Genomic DNA, 16,087 nt, shown 5'->3' on the forward strand with positions numbered 1-16,087 from the left:
TCGGGAGAAGACGAGAACAGAGACGGGGAGAAGTTTAAAACCACGCTCGGGAACTTGTTTAGAGCAGACAGTGTCGGGAGAAGACTGGGGATACTTTTCTCACCACCTCTCCTTCTCTTTTTTATGTAAAAGAAGACTGAAGACCGAGAGAAACACTCTGACTGAAGATTGTATCAGGATATCTCAGGTAATTCTGTTATTTCTAGGTTGGCATGCTCCTTACGTTGATGTTCCTCACTCTGCTTCTCATCTCTGTTGTCCTTCTGGGCATTCTGCAACGTTTTTATTTGTTTGGGATCGTATTCTATAGGTCAACTTTTATAACTATTGGCATTATTGGAATTCCTTCCAGGGAAATGATACAGGGAGGGAAAACGTGCATCTCTTTTGAGTCTTTGCGACAGGCTCAACAAGTCTGCTGCTCTCCATACACACACACGCACGCACGCACACACACACAGTAACCCGAGCCCCTCTCTCTACTTCCAAATAGGGGATTCTAAAAGCCAACACATTCTTGTCGGCAGGACTTCTCAGCGATGGTTTCTCTCTATAGACGTGATGGTTTCTCTCTATAGACGTGATGGTTTCTCTCTATAGACGTGATGGTTTCTCTCTGTAGACGTGGTGGTTTCTCTCTATAGACGTGATGGTTTCTCTCTATAGACGTGATGGTTTCTCTCTATAGACGTGATGGTTTCTCTCTGTAGACGTGATGGTTTCTCTCTATAGACGTGATGGTTTCTCTCTGTAGACGTGATGGTTTCTCTCTATAGACGTGATGGTTTCTCTCTATAGACGTGATGGTTTCTCTCTATAGACGTGATGGTTTCTCTCTATAGACGTGGTGGTTTCTCTCTATAGACGTGATGGTTTCTCTCTGTAGACGGGATGGTTTCTCTCTGTAGACGTGGTGGTTTCTCTCTATAGACGTGATGGTTTCTCTCTGTAGACGTGGTGGTTTCTCTCTGTAGACGTGATGGTTTCTCCTATAGACGTGATGGTTTCTCTCTGTAGACGTGATGGTTTCTCTCTGTAGACGTGATGGTTTCTCTCTAGACGTGATGGTTTCTCTCTGTAGACGTGATGGTTTCTCCCTATAGACGTGATGGTTTCTCTCTATAGACGTGATGGTTTCTCTCTGTAGGCGTGGTGGTTTCTCTCTATAGACGTGATGGTTTCTCTCTGTAGACGTGATGGTTTCTTTCTGTAGACGTGATGGTTTCTCTCTATAGACGTGATGGTTTCTCTCTATAGACGTGATGGTTTCTCTCTGTAGACGTGATGGTTTCTCTCTGTAGACGTGATGGTTTCTCTCTGTAGACGTGATGGTTTCTCTCTGTAGACGTGATGGTTTCTCCCTGTAGACGTGATGGTTTCTCTCTGTAGACGTGATGGTTTCTCTCTATAGACGTGATGGTTTCTCTCTGTAGAGGTGATGGTTTCTCTCTAGACTTGATGGTTTTTGTGCCAGGTCAGGAAGGTGCTGATGGAAGCTCTCTCTCTTTCTGCAGACCTGATGCAGCCAGAACCCCCCCATCCCCCCATTTCGTTGTCTCTTGTCACAAGGCAGGCAGTGGGTAATGTCACAACTGAGAAAGTGGGTCTAAAAAGGGTCTAAGAAAATATAGCTATTGTATAGGTTGTGTTAAAAAAAAACAGAAGGCAGAACTGTCCCTGAATCAGCAGCTTGTTACCAACATCCTGTTCTACAACACCTCTGAATCCATGACTCAAGCCTTTCTCCAATTTTCCTCCCCCAGAATCAGCTGCAGCTAAAAATAAGGACGCACATTGTATTCCGTGTCCATTGAGGTACCCACAACCCTCGAGGCGTCACTGAGCATTGTCACGCTGTCAAGCCATGCTGACACTAGTGACTGGTGTGTCCACCTACATACAGTCCCTGTCATGACTCGACTCCCCGTCTCTCTACCTCTGTACGTTTAACAAAAACAAAGCTATAAATCTGTAATTTTGGATTGGCCCAGGGCTTTCCAAACTGGTAGGGTGTAACACTATACAGAAAATGGCTGAAACATTTCAGTGTAAAGCTGCCTGAAGATTTTTGTCTCAGCAGTCTCTGTACTTGTTTTTTCCTTGTTGTAGCTGGTCTGAGTAGACGGTCACCACTCCACAAACCTCTGTTTAATTGAGACAGCCACCATAAACAGTCAGAAAAAAACAGGCACCATATTTAAAGTAAACCAGGCACCATGTTTAAAGTAAACCAGGCACCATGTTTAAAGTAAACCAGGCACCATGTTTAAAGTAAACCAGGCACCATGTTTAAAGTAAACCAGGCACCATATTTCAAGTAAACCAGGCACCATATTTCAAGTAAACCAGGCACCATATTTCAAGTAAACCAGGCACCATGTTTCAAGTAAACCAGTCACCATGTTTAAAGTAAACTGAGCAGCTATTTCAAGTAAACCAGCCACCATATTTCAAGTAAACCAGGCACCATATTTCAAGTAAACGAGGCACCATATTTCAAGTAAACCAGGCACCATGTTTAAAGTAAACTGAGCAGCTATTTAAAGTAAACCAGCCACCATATTTCAAGTAAACCAAAGCACCATATTTGTTTGACAGTCCTGGAAACCTGCTTAACCTAGATGGTAATGGTATTTATGGACATGCAGGTATGGTTATTTACATTGAAGTGTCTTTTTAGTCTGTGAGAACATTGTCTTGATGATGGGGGATTTGGGGAATGTTCTGTTCATTTAGACATATGCCTAAATTACGTATTGCACTGTATGCCTCTTCACAATATGCAGTCAACTTCCCTGACGGGAGGCACTTTAACAACACTGTGTGTTGTGCTATCGCCCCTGAGTTTAGTGTGTCAGCCTTGAGGGAGCTGTGGGGCACTAGTAGGAGTCGTTAGTGGGTGATGGCTTTGATCGTTTCCTTATCGGATTACACTCTCCGTTCCCTTGCCCCCTATGCTATCAACCATTTAAAATGACTTATAGAAGCTGTCACAGTTGGGATTTATTGTCTATGATTTACATTACTTTAATTGAATGGTCATATCTAGGGTTGCAAAGGGAGGGTATATTACTGGAAACTTTCGAAGTTTACCAATTAACTTTTAGAACTTTGGTTTCTTTATAGATGCACTATGCAGAAATCGCTCCGCCATTTCCTGGTTGCTAAAATTCTAATAGTTTGCCACATTTTTGTTTATGTGACAAAACGATCAAGTATAGTGTAAAGAATTTACTGTTCTGTCTAAACCGCTGTGAAATATATTTTTCATAACAAAAAAATATTGTATTTTCCGCTGTTTGAAGCTGGTGTACATAACTGAAAGTATAAAACGCAAAAACTAAACTTAAAAACCGGGAAGCATAGAAATAGCGCACCTAGAACAGATGTACCAGTTCCTTTCTCATTGCTTTCAATGAGAATGACAGATCTGTAACACTCATTTCTATGTGAATTTGGTTGGGTCGCCCCAGAAGTTACATATTGCAGCTTTAAGGGATTTTATGTACAGTGAGGGAAAACAGTATTTGATCCCCTGCTGATTTTGTACGTTTGCCCACTGACAAAGAAATGATCCGTCTATAATTTTAATGTCAGGTTTATTTGAACAGTGTGAGACAGAATAACAACAAAAAAATCCAGAAAAACGCATGTAAAAAATGTTATAAAATGATTTGCATTTTAATGAGGGAAATAAGTATTTGACCCCTCTGCAAAACATGACTTAGTACTTGGTGGCAAAACCCTTGTTGGCAATCACAGAGGTCAGACGTTTCTTGTAGTTGGCCACCAGGTTTGCACACATCTCAGGAGGGATTTTGTCCCACTCCTCTTTCCATATCTTCTCCAAGTCATTAAGGTTTCAAGGCTGACGTTTGGCAACTCAAACCTTCAGTTCCCTCCACAGACTTTCTATGGGATTAAGGTCTGGAGACTGGCTAGGCCACTCCAGGACCTTAATGTGCTTCTTCTTGAGCCACTCCTTTGTTGCCTTGGCCATGTGTTTTGGGTCATTGTCATGCTGGAATACCCATCCACGACCCATTTTCAATGCCCTGGCTAAGGGAAGGATGTTCTCACCCAAGATTTGACGGTACATGGCCCCGTCCATCGTCCCTTTGATGCGGTGAAGTTGTCCTGTCCCCTTAGCAGAAAAACACCCCCAAAGCATAATGTTTCCACCTCCATGTTTGACGGTGGGGATGGTGTTCTTGGGGTCATAGGCAGCATTCCTCCTCCTCCAAACACGGCAAGTTGAGTTGCTGCCAAAGAGCTCCATTTTGGTCTCATCTGACCACAACACTTTCACCCAGTTGTCCTCTGAATCATTCAGATGTTCATTGGCAAACTTCAGACGTGCATGTACATGTGCTTTCTTGAGCAGGGGGACCTTGCGGGCGCTGCAGGATTTCAGTCCTTCATGGCGTAGTGTGTTACCAATTGTTTTCTTGGTGACTATGGTCCCAGCTGCCTTGAGATCATTGACAAGATCCTCCCATGTAGTTCTGGGCTGATTCCTCACCGTTCTCATGATCATTGCAACTCCACGAGGTGAGATCTTGCATGGAGCCCCAGGCCGAGGGATATTGACAGTTGTTTTGTGTTTCTTCCATTTGCGAATAATCGCACCAACTGTTGTCACCTTCTCACCAAGCTGCTTGGTGATGGTCTTATAGCCCATTCCAGCCTTGTGTAGATCTACAATCGTGTCCCTGACATCCTTGGAGAGCACTTTGGTCTTGGCCATGGTGGAGAGTTTGGAATCTGATTGATTGATTGCTTCTGTGGACAGGTGTCTTTTATACAGGTAACAAGCTGAGATTAGGAGCACTCCCTTTAAGAGTGTGCTCCTAATCTCAGCTCGTTACCTGTATAAAAGACACCTGGGAGCCAGAAATCTTTCTGATTGAGAGGGGGTCAAATACTTATTTCCCTCATTAAAATGCAAATCAATTTATAATATTTTTGACATGCGTTTTTCTGGATTTTTGGTTGTTATTCTGTCTCTCACTGTTCAAATAAACCTACCATTAAAATGATAGACTGATCATTTCTTTGTCAGTGGGCAAATGTACAAAATCAGCAGGGAATCAAATACTTTTTTCCCTCACTGTACTCTATCACAAGACATCTAGTGGCCATTTTGGGTACTTCAGATTATCACAGGTGTCTGTAATGATCTCTTATCACGTGAAATTATCTCCCTTATCACGTGAAATATATGAAATAATTAAATAATAAAAAATAGAATGGCAAAGCTGGAAATTATCCTAAATATAAACCATCAACTTAGTGAATACCATTTGGTGTATAATATGAGGGTTTCCGCATGAAATATCCTTGTTTTTTCTTTTACACACTTTTCTTTTTTTTACTACTATGTCAGTATGTATTTGTTGGCAGTGTTTTGGTGGCAGTTGTGAAAAAAGTCAATAGCTGGACGAGTTGTAGAGGTCATTTAAAATAATGCCGTTGTTGATTTAGATGCTTTTTTCATTAATTAGGCTATTTTTTTCTTGAACCATATTGTCTATCTACTAGAAACGCATGGACAATATGGACACAGATATAAAAAAAATCGATACTATATCATTGAAAAAAAGTTATTGCATGCATATCTCCTGGGTCAACACTCAACATACTGCAAAGATTTTAGTGTGACCGTGGCCATTCACTGAGGAATTCACCAGAAAGCCAACTGCCTTAAATACAATATGAGCTTCTCATGGTAACCAACATGGAGAATAAAAATCCTTAGCAGTTTGCATGCACAGGGGCAATTTGCAACCTGACTCAGTGAAGAAAGCCGAGGGGCTTAAATTAAAAGCTGGGCGGAAAAAGGCTGCTGTGCTGCGTTGTCCTCTCTCCCCACATGTACTGGGTTATCAGAACCAGGTGCTGGTTGGTTAACTGAGTAAGCCAGTCAGGTGCACCGCTCCATTGGAATGTGTTTTCCAGACATAGCTGATCTTCACCGGAACTCAGAACTCTGGAAGTGGTTAAAACCCCTCTTAAAAATGTCTAGACCCCTGCTTGGAAGTGGATTGTTCCCATTTCAGACTCCTTTCCTTCCTTATCATGGGAACTAGATTCCTACACTGATCCCAGTGACCTTCAGGGGAAAGACCTGCTGATTTCCTAAAGGAGGAGAGGAATAAGGGAATAGAGGAGGAGGGAAATCGGGTTCAAGGAAGGTGATGTTTTGTAGTTAGTACTGAAACCAGAGAGAACCTAGTCATTTCCAAAGAGCACAAACTGTCTTATCAATGATACTGTTTCCAATCAAGTGTTTGATAATGGGGAGTGTGTAGCAGATGAATGACTTACCGGTATGCTAAGATGTTTCGAGACTGAGCATCAGTACCGAACTGATAGGTCACAGGAGGCCGCAACAGAATTAACTGTTCAATACTAGAGACTGTGACTCAGTAACAGGTACATCGATGCACTAACCTGTCAACTCTTCCCATGATTCCACCTGGCTAAGCTTTGTGAAGGAGAAAATGACTTGTCATGATATGACTCATCTCTCTCCCAGGCACATGTTTTATCTGGGCTGCCTTTAGCTGCTTGATGGACAAACTCACTAGATAAGGGGTATTTTGGAGTTTGCTCTCCGTGTGTGTGTGTGTGTGTGTGTGTGTGTGTGTGTGTGTGTGTGTGTGTGTGTGTGTGTGGTGTGATTGGTAATGAGGTGGGCTGGCAGGCAGACTAGCTGACACACTCCTGATAGATAGTGACTGTTCCCATAGTTCCCCCAATCTGTTGTCCAATCACATTGCTGCAGTGTCAGCAAGTTGAGGGTCGCTGACCTCTTGGGACTCTGATTTAAGGAGGGGGTGGCAGGGAATTAAATTACTTCCTAGTGCTTCTAGTAAACCAGGGGTCTATCTTGTCACACTCAACCTGACCGGAAAGATCGGTTAAATAAGGCTCTTACTTTTTCTCTGTGGATACATACATGTGGATAAGGTTTCACTTAATTTGAACCTAAGGTAAGGCTACTGTTCATGTTTTAATTAGCATGTCATTTTGGCTATATTCACCGCCTGGCGTAGTGAACTGTCTTCACCGCCTGGCGTAGTGAACTGTCTTCACCGCCTGGCGTAGTGAACTGTCTTCACCGCCTGGCGTAGTGAACTGTCTTCACCGCCTGGCGTAGTGAACTGTCTTCACCGCCTGGCGTAGTGAACTGTCTTCACCGCCTGGCGTAGTGAACTGTCTTCACCGCCTGGCGTAGTGAACTGTCTTTTTAAGGAAGGATTACACTTACTACTTCTCTAATCAGTCTGTGTGCTTGGTTTAGCAATCAATGCTACTTTAATTAGCTAATCATTACAAATTTGACTGAAAAATTAAAAAAAACATAAGACTTGTCAGTGCAGTTGAATCTGTGTCTCTATGCCAGGGGTTCTTAAACCTTTTCAGCCTGGGACGCAAATGAGAAATTCTGTGTTTTCCTGGGACCCAAGTTTAGGAAAACATGCAACTATGCGTAAATATCAGAACATTTCATTGCCTTTATGCCTAAAAAAAAAAGCAATATAGACAAAAACAAATAACAATGAAATACCCATAAATATATTTTCATGTTTATTTTTCCTCATTAAAAACACTCTTACATACCTGTCTAGGTTGGAACTGTTGCTGTTAAAATACAATAAATAATTTCATTCTGAACTGGAATAAACAGATTGATCACATCACACAGATGAATAACAGAACACACACACACACAGGCTTTTTGATCGTGCAACCCTAAGTAACAGTACAGATTTTTTTTAATGATCTGGCCTACTGTACATCTTACTGTATACATTATTGATGATAGAAAGTCTAGGTTGGAACTGTTGCTCTTAAAATACATATTTTTTATTCTGAACTGGAATAAACTTATTGATCGTGTCTGGTTGACGTTTTCAACAAGCAGGTCTATTCTGGGCTCTGCTTTAGACAGTGCAACACTGAGGTGATGCTCAGCAATGACACTGTTTCTGTACTTCAGAACCCTGACTTGCATAGGTATGGTGGTGTCAAACTGGATCAGAACATCTACTGCTTTCTCAGTCAGGCAGGAGACCGCTTCCTGCTTCAGATGATCAACCCAGAAATGTGTGAGTGTTTGTCTCAAAAAGCATCTTGCTTCAATCAGTTTATTCCAGTTCAGAATACATATTAATATTTGTAACAGCAACAGTTCCAACCTAGACTTGTTTTCAACAATAATTTCTACAGTAAAATGTACAGTAGGCCTGATCATTTTTCATCTTCATCTGTTCTGTTTCTTATGGTTGCACTACTATCAGTAGCTAGTTGGCTTGCTTTTTGGCTAACGTTAGTTATTAACGTTAGCTGTGTAACGTTACAAGGCTAGGGGATTGTTTGAGAGAGAAACTCACATCTACTACTATGAGATATAGTACTCCCTTATTTCTGCTTATCATCGCCTGTTATAAAATGACAACAATGCCTTGCTAGTTGACTGACTTTTCCACTTTCGAAGCAGTGTTTCCTGAAGCATTCTGCCCTGTTCTGAAATAACTCCCTGGGTTTACCGTCATGTTGTGGATGTTTGGTCAGGACGTGTCGTTTAAATTCATTTGTTCGTTTTTAGAGACACATTACTAAGCACTTCCCCACACAAAACACACTGTGGGCGCTCCTCGTTATTTCTCAAAGTTTGTATGAAGAGACAAAAAGTCATCGCTGTATTTGCGTTTCATGACGGTTGAGCTCAGTCAGACCTTGTGGCTGTCATGAGTCCATTTCATTTGAGCGGTGAGTGATGGCGACCGGAGTAACACGTCGGTGGCTTGAACCACAGCGCTGCAGCGTGTGGGTCGCTCAGTGATCTTCAAGAAAACTGCAGAAATGAAGTATTTATACATTTACGTCGCGACTAACAGGTGGGTAGTGACCCATACTTTAATTAAGAATCGCTGCTCTATGCTAACCTGAAAGAAACTGTCTTGTGTTGTAGAATGGTTATAAAATGGTAATAGTTTTTGGGTGACTTGGGTCTATTTGTTTTTGAGGTGTCGGCCTAGACACAGGAAGTGATTGAATCAACACCAGCCTCTACTGCACCACCAGGCAGGAGGAGGAAATGGGTGTCGTCTGAAAACGTATCGCCTCTGGGAAAATGGGCTTTGTTTTATCTTGTTTTTCATTGGCATCGTTACTTGACAAATAATACATGACGGACTGTCAGCATTTTTTAACTCTAAAGGCATTGCAATATAGTTCCATAATGTTATAGTTATTAAGTAATCATTTCAGAGTGATGACTCAACCGCTTGTGATTTGGAAATGCCAAAAGGTGTGTTTTCTCAACTCTGACTCAGCATTTCTCCTTTGAGAGTGAATTTCTAGTCTGGGACTGAGGACAGTTGGAGATGAGAGAGGGCCTAAAGATTGTGACTTGAGACAATGTAGAATCAATTCCTTTGGTTGATTTAATCAACTTATTGGATATTTGAATCATGTGCCTTGGGGTTCATCCTGCGACCAACTCCCTGCAGACACTTTTGTCTCTAAAAGACTTGTCTCTTTGATCTAAGATGACAAATTGGAGGCATTTCAACATAATATTATCAGAATCCCAATAATGTGCTGCTAGACTTTCTCTATGTTCAAATGCCTCCAATTTGTCATTTTAATGTTAATTTTAATCAGAATCTCAATAATATGCTGCTAGTATTTAACGTGACACAAGGCTCGTGTTCAGTTGACGCTGCTTTGTGCTTTGTCCTCTCCACTCTTCTGTTTTGCCTGCCTTTGGTACTTACAACTACCGTTACATTAATGATGCTTGATTACAACTTTGATAATAATAATGTGATATTAACAACATGTTCAGCCAAGATTCAGCCTGTTTGCTCTGTTCATCAAAAGGTCCCAAAAGAGCAGCTGTTGATTGCTCTTGGCTCCTCGCATAAGTGGCCCCAGAGGTCCCTATAAGGGCCTGTAGGTTACTCTCCATTGCCTGCTCAAATATCAGCTGTACAGGGAGGGATCCGTCTCTTTATCCCCTCTATGGACTCTGCGGATCCCAGTGTGCTCCCTGAGCCGTGACTCCTGATCTCTGATTACCCCGCCCCACTCACCTGTAACCCAGGTTACCTGACCAGAGGTCAAGGTTCAAAGGATGGAGGTCCCGAGACCTGATAAAGAACAGAGCCATTCAATAGCTCTCTGGAGTCCTACCCTTCAGCTCAGAGGCTTGATCCCTCAGCATGGAGTTATTCAATACCGTGTTTATCCACCTTCTCAATGTCTCAGAGGGTCAACTGTTCTTTATTCATGTTCGTCTCGATATGAACTACTCCTTCTAGTCACACCTTTCTCTCTTCGTCTCCATTCCGCCCCTCCTGGTTCTAGATCACATCCAATGCTTCACAAGTATGACTAACTAGAATCCCTGACTAAAATAGCCATCCTGATTCTGTGTCTGTGTTGAAGGTTACTGCTAGAGGGACTGTGAAGATGTCATTCACCACCGCTGTCCATCTCCTGGCACTGGTGGCAATATGTGACCAGGTTAAATCTCATCGCATCAACTTCTACAATGTCAAACCTCCTGTGGAAGGTGCGTTTCTGCTTACTGGTTGAAATGATGTAATTTCTTGAACAATGACGTCAACTACCTGAAGTAACATTTATATCCATCAAAAGAGAAGTTTGAACAGGAGGAATTTGAGTGAAAACATCTCTTTACAGCCACTCCATTCCCTAAGAGCTTCAAGTGCTTCACCTGTGAGAGAGCTGCGGACAACTACACCTGCAACCGCTGGGCTGAGGACAAGTGGTGTCCACCGAGTGAGTTCCTTCTGTTGTTACACATAGATACTGTCAGATATTATACATGTCTTTATTGTTTCTCATTGGCATTGCTGATGGGGCTAACAAGTACTTAATAACCATTGTTGTTGTTGCTGTTACACTATTATAATAGCTTATGATTATGCAGTTATAGGCAATGCACGACAGAACCAGCTAACCAGTTGAGTAATGTATATTTACTGGTCATCCTTTCCTCAGATAGCCAGTTCTGTATGACAGTGCACCACTTCACCAGTCACGGCAAGACCAAGTTTGTGTCCAAGAAGTGTGCTGCTCGTGAGGAGTGTCATACGTCTGGCTGTAGACACCACAGAGACACGGGTCACACTGTAAGTCCATACACCTAAACCCCCCCACACACACAGTAAATCACCTAAACCCCCCCACACACAAAGTAAATCACCTAAACCCCTCCACACACACAGTAAATCCCCCAACCCCCCCCCCCCACACACAGTAAATCACCTAAACCCCCCCCCCCACACACACAGTAAATCACCTAAACCCCTCCACACACACAGTAAATCCCCCAAACCCCCCCCCCCCACACACAGTAAATCACCTAAACCCCCCCACACACACAGTAAATCACCTAAACCCCCCCACACACACAGTAAATCACCTAAACCCCCCCACACACACAGTAAATCACCTAAACCCCCCCACACACAGTAAAACACGAACTATTATCTACTCAGTCTCATTTGTGAATCATCTAAAAAGTATTTGCCATTACTGCTGCCCTTGTGTTTTGAATTTGTTGTCATTCACTCCTCCGCTCTCTCTCTTCTCTCCTCTCCCTGTCCTTGTTCTCCTGTAGGAGTGTGTGTCTTGCTGTGAGGGTATGATCTGCAACGTGGAGGTCCCTACCAACCACACCAATGCTGTGTTTTCCATGAGGCAGCAGGCCTACAGCTCAGCCCCATCCCAGACTCCTGTTAGGACGATGTGCAGCTGCTGCTGGCTGAAGTTACTGTCCACTCTGGGGCTGGGGCTGACCAGGCTGGTCCTACTGTGAAACTACTGTCCCTCAGACCAGGTCCCTATAGAGGGGACCAGACTGGACCAGACCAACATGTCCCTCAGACCAGGTCCCTATAGAGGGGACCAGACTGGACCAGACCAACATGTCCCTCAGACCAGGTCCCTATAGAGGGGACCAGACTGGACCAGACCAACATGTCCCTCAGACCAGGTCCCTATAGAGGGGACCAGACTGGACCAGACCAACATGTCCCTCAGACCAGGTCCCTATAGAGGAGACCAGACTGGACCAGACCAACATGTCCCTCAGACCAGGTCCCTATAGAGGGGACCAGACTGGACCAGACCAACATGTCCCTCAGAACCAGGTCCCTATAGAGGAGACCAGACTGGACCAGACCAACATGTCCCTCAGACCAGGTCCCTATAGAGGAGACCAGACTGGACCAGACCAACATGTCCCTCAGACCAGGTCCCTATAGAGGGGACCAGACTGGACCAGACTGGACCAGACCAACATGTCCCTCAGAACCAGGTCCCTATAGAGGAGACCAGACTGGACCAGACCAACATGTCCCTCAGACCAGGTCCCTATAGAGTGGACCAGACTGTACCAGACTGGACCAGACCAACATGTCCCTCAGAACCAGGTCCCTATAGAGGAGACCAGACTGGACCAGACCAACATGTCCCTCAGACCAGGTCCCTATAGAGGGGACCAGACTGGACCAGACCAACATGTCCCTCAGACCAGGTCCCTATAGAGGAGACCAGTCTGGACCAGACCAACATGTCCCTCAGACCAGGTCCCTATAGAGGGGACCAGACTGGACCAGACCAACATGTCCCTCAGACCAGGTCCCTATAGAGGGGACCAGACTGGACCAGACCAACATGTCCCTCAGACCAGGTCCCTATAGAGGAGACCAGACTGGACCAGACTGGACCAGACCAACATGTCCCTCAGACCAGGTCCCTAGAGGGGACCAGTCTGGACCAGACCAACATGTACCTCAGACCAGGTCCCTATAGAGGGGACCAGACTGGACCAGACCAACATGTCCCTCAGACCAGGTCTCTATAGAGGGGACCAGACTGGACCAGACCAACATGTCCCTCAGACCAGGTCCCTATAGAAGAGACCAGTCTGGACCAGACCAACATGTCCCTCAGACCAGGTCCCTATAGAGGGGACCAGACTGGACCAGACCAACATGTCCCTCAGACCAGGTCCCTATAGAGGGGACCAGACCGGACCAGACCAACATGTCCCTCAGACCAGGTCCCTATAGAGGAGACCAGACTGGACCAGACCAACATGTCCCTCAGACCAGGTCCATATAGAGGGGACCAGACTGGACCAGACCAACATGTCCCTCAGACCAGGTCCATATAGAGGAGACCAGACTGGACCAGACCAACATGTTCCTCTGAACATGGAGGATGTGTGTTTTTACAAGTCTGATGGTAATCTGTGATAAAGATGTCACATGGATCGATCAATCACAAAGGACTACAGCAGTGTCATAATGACTGATGCTTGGTTTACCAATGACCACCGATGACACTGGTTGGATCTACATAAGCCAATGGAACTGGAGAAAAACATCCATGGAACCAATAGAATTGGCCAGAGGACCAATAACAATGGTCAGTGGATCTACAGAACTGGATGCAGAGCATCGGACTGCAGATGCATAGAGTTACTGTAGTTTGCTGGCTAGTGGAAACTACTGTTTCCTCACCCAGCCCCTCCCAGAGCCCTAAATGAATGTTTCCTCACCCAGCCCTGCCCTACACTACTGTTTCCTCACCCAGCCCAGCCCTGCCCTACACTACTGTTTCCTCACCCAGCCCAGCCCTGCCCTACACTACTGTTTCCTCACCCAGCCCAGCCCTGCCCTACACTACTGTTTCCTCACCCAGCCCAGCCCTGCCCTACACTACTGTTTCCTCACCCAGCCCAGCCCTGCCCTACACTACTGTTTCCTCACCCAGCCCAGCCCTGCCCTACACTACTGTTTCCTCACCCAGCCCAGCCCTGCCCTACACTACTGTTTCCTCAACCAGCCCCTTCCAGAGCCCTAAATTAATGTTTCCTCAACCAGCCCAGCCCTGCCCTACACTACTGTTTCCTCACCCTGCCCAGCCCTGCCCTACACTACTGTTTCCTCAACCAGCCCCTTCCAGAGCCCTAAATTAATGTTTCCTCACCCTGCCCAGCCCTGCCCCACACTACTGTTTCCTCACCCAGCCCTGCCCTACACTACTGTTTCCTCAACCAGCCCCTTCCAGAGCCCTAAATTAATGTTTCCTCAACCAGCCCAGCCCTACACTACTGTTTCCTCACCCAGCCCTGCCCTACACTACTGTTTCCTCACCCAGCCCCTTCCAGAGCCCTAAATGAATGTTTCCTCACCCAGCCCTGCCCTACACTACTGTTTCCTCACCCAGCCCTGCCCTACACTACTGTTTCCTCACCCAGCCCAGCCCTACACTACTGTTTCCTCACCCAGCCCCTTCCAGAGCCCTAAATTAATGTTTCCTCACCCAGCCCTGCCCTACACTACTGTTTCCTCACCCAGCCCTGCCCTACACTACTGTTTCCTCACCCTGCCCAGCCCTGTCCTACACTACTGTTTCCTCACCCAGCCCTGCCCTACACTACTGTTTCCTCACCCAGCCCCTTCCAGAGCCCTTGTTTCCTCACCCAACCTCTTCCAGAGCCCTAAACTAATGTTTCTTCACCCAGCCCTGCCCTGCCACAGTCATAAACTACTGTAAAGACCATGAGACTGTTTCCTCGCCCGGCCCTGCCCTGCCACAGTCATAAACTACTGTAAAGACCATGAGACTGTTTCCTCACCCAGCCCTGCCCTGAGCATGCCGAAAGAGTCTTGAACCGGGAGACTTTAAATGTTCTGCAGAACATTCCCTGGATTACTCATTGTCCTGGCAACACTAGTCAGGTGTTCACTGTTTGGGATTCCACATGGACCAGGAAGAAGAAATTGACTGACTGGACACAGGCAGGAACAGCATGCCTCATTCCCGTTGGATTAGGGAGAACTTTGGGAGACGATCAATGAAAGACATGGAATCTGGCGCTTAGCTCTGTCAAAGTCAATTTATGAATACTTCATCCACAGTATGTCACAAATAAGATACATTTTGCACATGAATGTTACGAAATATTGTTGCTTGTATTTTTGTATAGCATAACTTTATATAACCTAACTGAAATAGAATGGAAAGAATGTGATTTAGTAAAAGTGTAAAATTCTGTATATGTTGCTTTACACAATAACATACCTTAATGAAATTACAGTGTTACATTTACCAGATTAGATTCTCTTTAAATCTAGAGATTACATTTACCAGAGGTATTATCTCTTTAAATCTAGAGACTACATTTACCAGAGGTATTATCTCTTTAAATCTAAAGATTACATTTACCAGAGGTATTATCTCTTTAAATCTAGAGATTACATTTACCAGATGTATTATCTCTTTAAATCTAGAGACTACATTTACCAGATGTATTATCTCTTTAAATCTAGAGACTACATTTACCAGATGTATTATCTCTTTAAATCTAGAGACTACATTTACCAGATGTATTATCTCTTTAAATCTAGAGACTACATTTTCAGTAACATTGCAGAAGACCCATGTCTTTGATCATATGGTGCGCATCATAACCCTTATATAGATCCTAGCATGTGAGGCTCACTTGCAACACCAAGCTTTATACTGGCCCCGTTTCTGCGTCATGTTGTGAAGAGGTTTTATCACATCTGATCTTAGAACTGGAAATCTGACAAACAAGCACTAAGATGGAATGTGACATTTATTTACATAAATACATGCGATGTCTGGTCAGTTATATGCAAAAATGATCATTGCAAATAAAGTTGTGAGAGATAAAGGGGTATTATGACTTTCTCTGTCAGCAGTATAAAGGTTGACCTAGGAAATTAACCTTCTTATCATGTTTTATTGATATCTAATGAATATGTCAAGAAACCACGGAATGTTGCACTATTTATGACCAAGTAATAACTATTCCTATGAACCGCTATAAAATATTGGTTGTTCCTTGTTTTCTCAGAGCTTGATGACCGTGACTGCCTGGCTCCATTGAAATGGAAAAAGCTAAAAGATGATTTCAAACTAACCTGATTAGTTTTGTGAGGAATTGTAAAAAGGGCAGTTCATATTTGCTGAATCTCCACCTTACCCAGATAGCACATTTGGTTCC

At 44.3% G+C, this 16,087-nt stretch overlaps 1 pseudogene; it reads left to right on the forward strand.

The window, feature by feature from the left end:
* LOC115156289 (kinesin heavy chain-like) overlaps positions 1-15,754 on the forward strand; it is a 54,069-nt pseudogene extending 38,315 nt beyond the window's left edge.
* The last annotated feature ends 333 nt before the right edge of the window (positions 15,755-16,087 follow it).

Source organism: Salmo trutta, chromosome 20 (assembly GCF_901001165.1).
Source record: "Salmo trutta chromosome 20, fSalTru1.1, whole genome shotgun sequence".
In the NCBI taxonomy this organism is placed as follows: Eukaryota; Metazoa; Chordata; class Actinopteri; order Salmoniformes; family Salmonidae; genus Salmo; species Salmo trutta.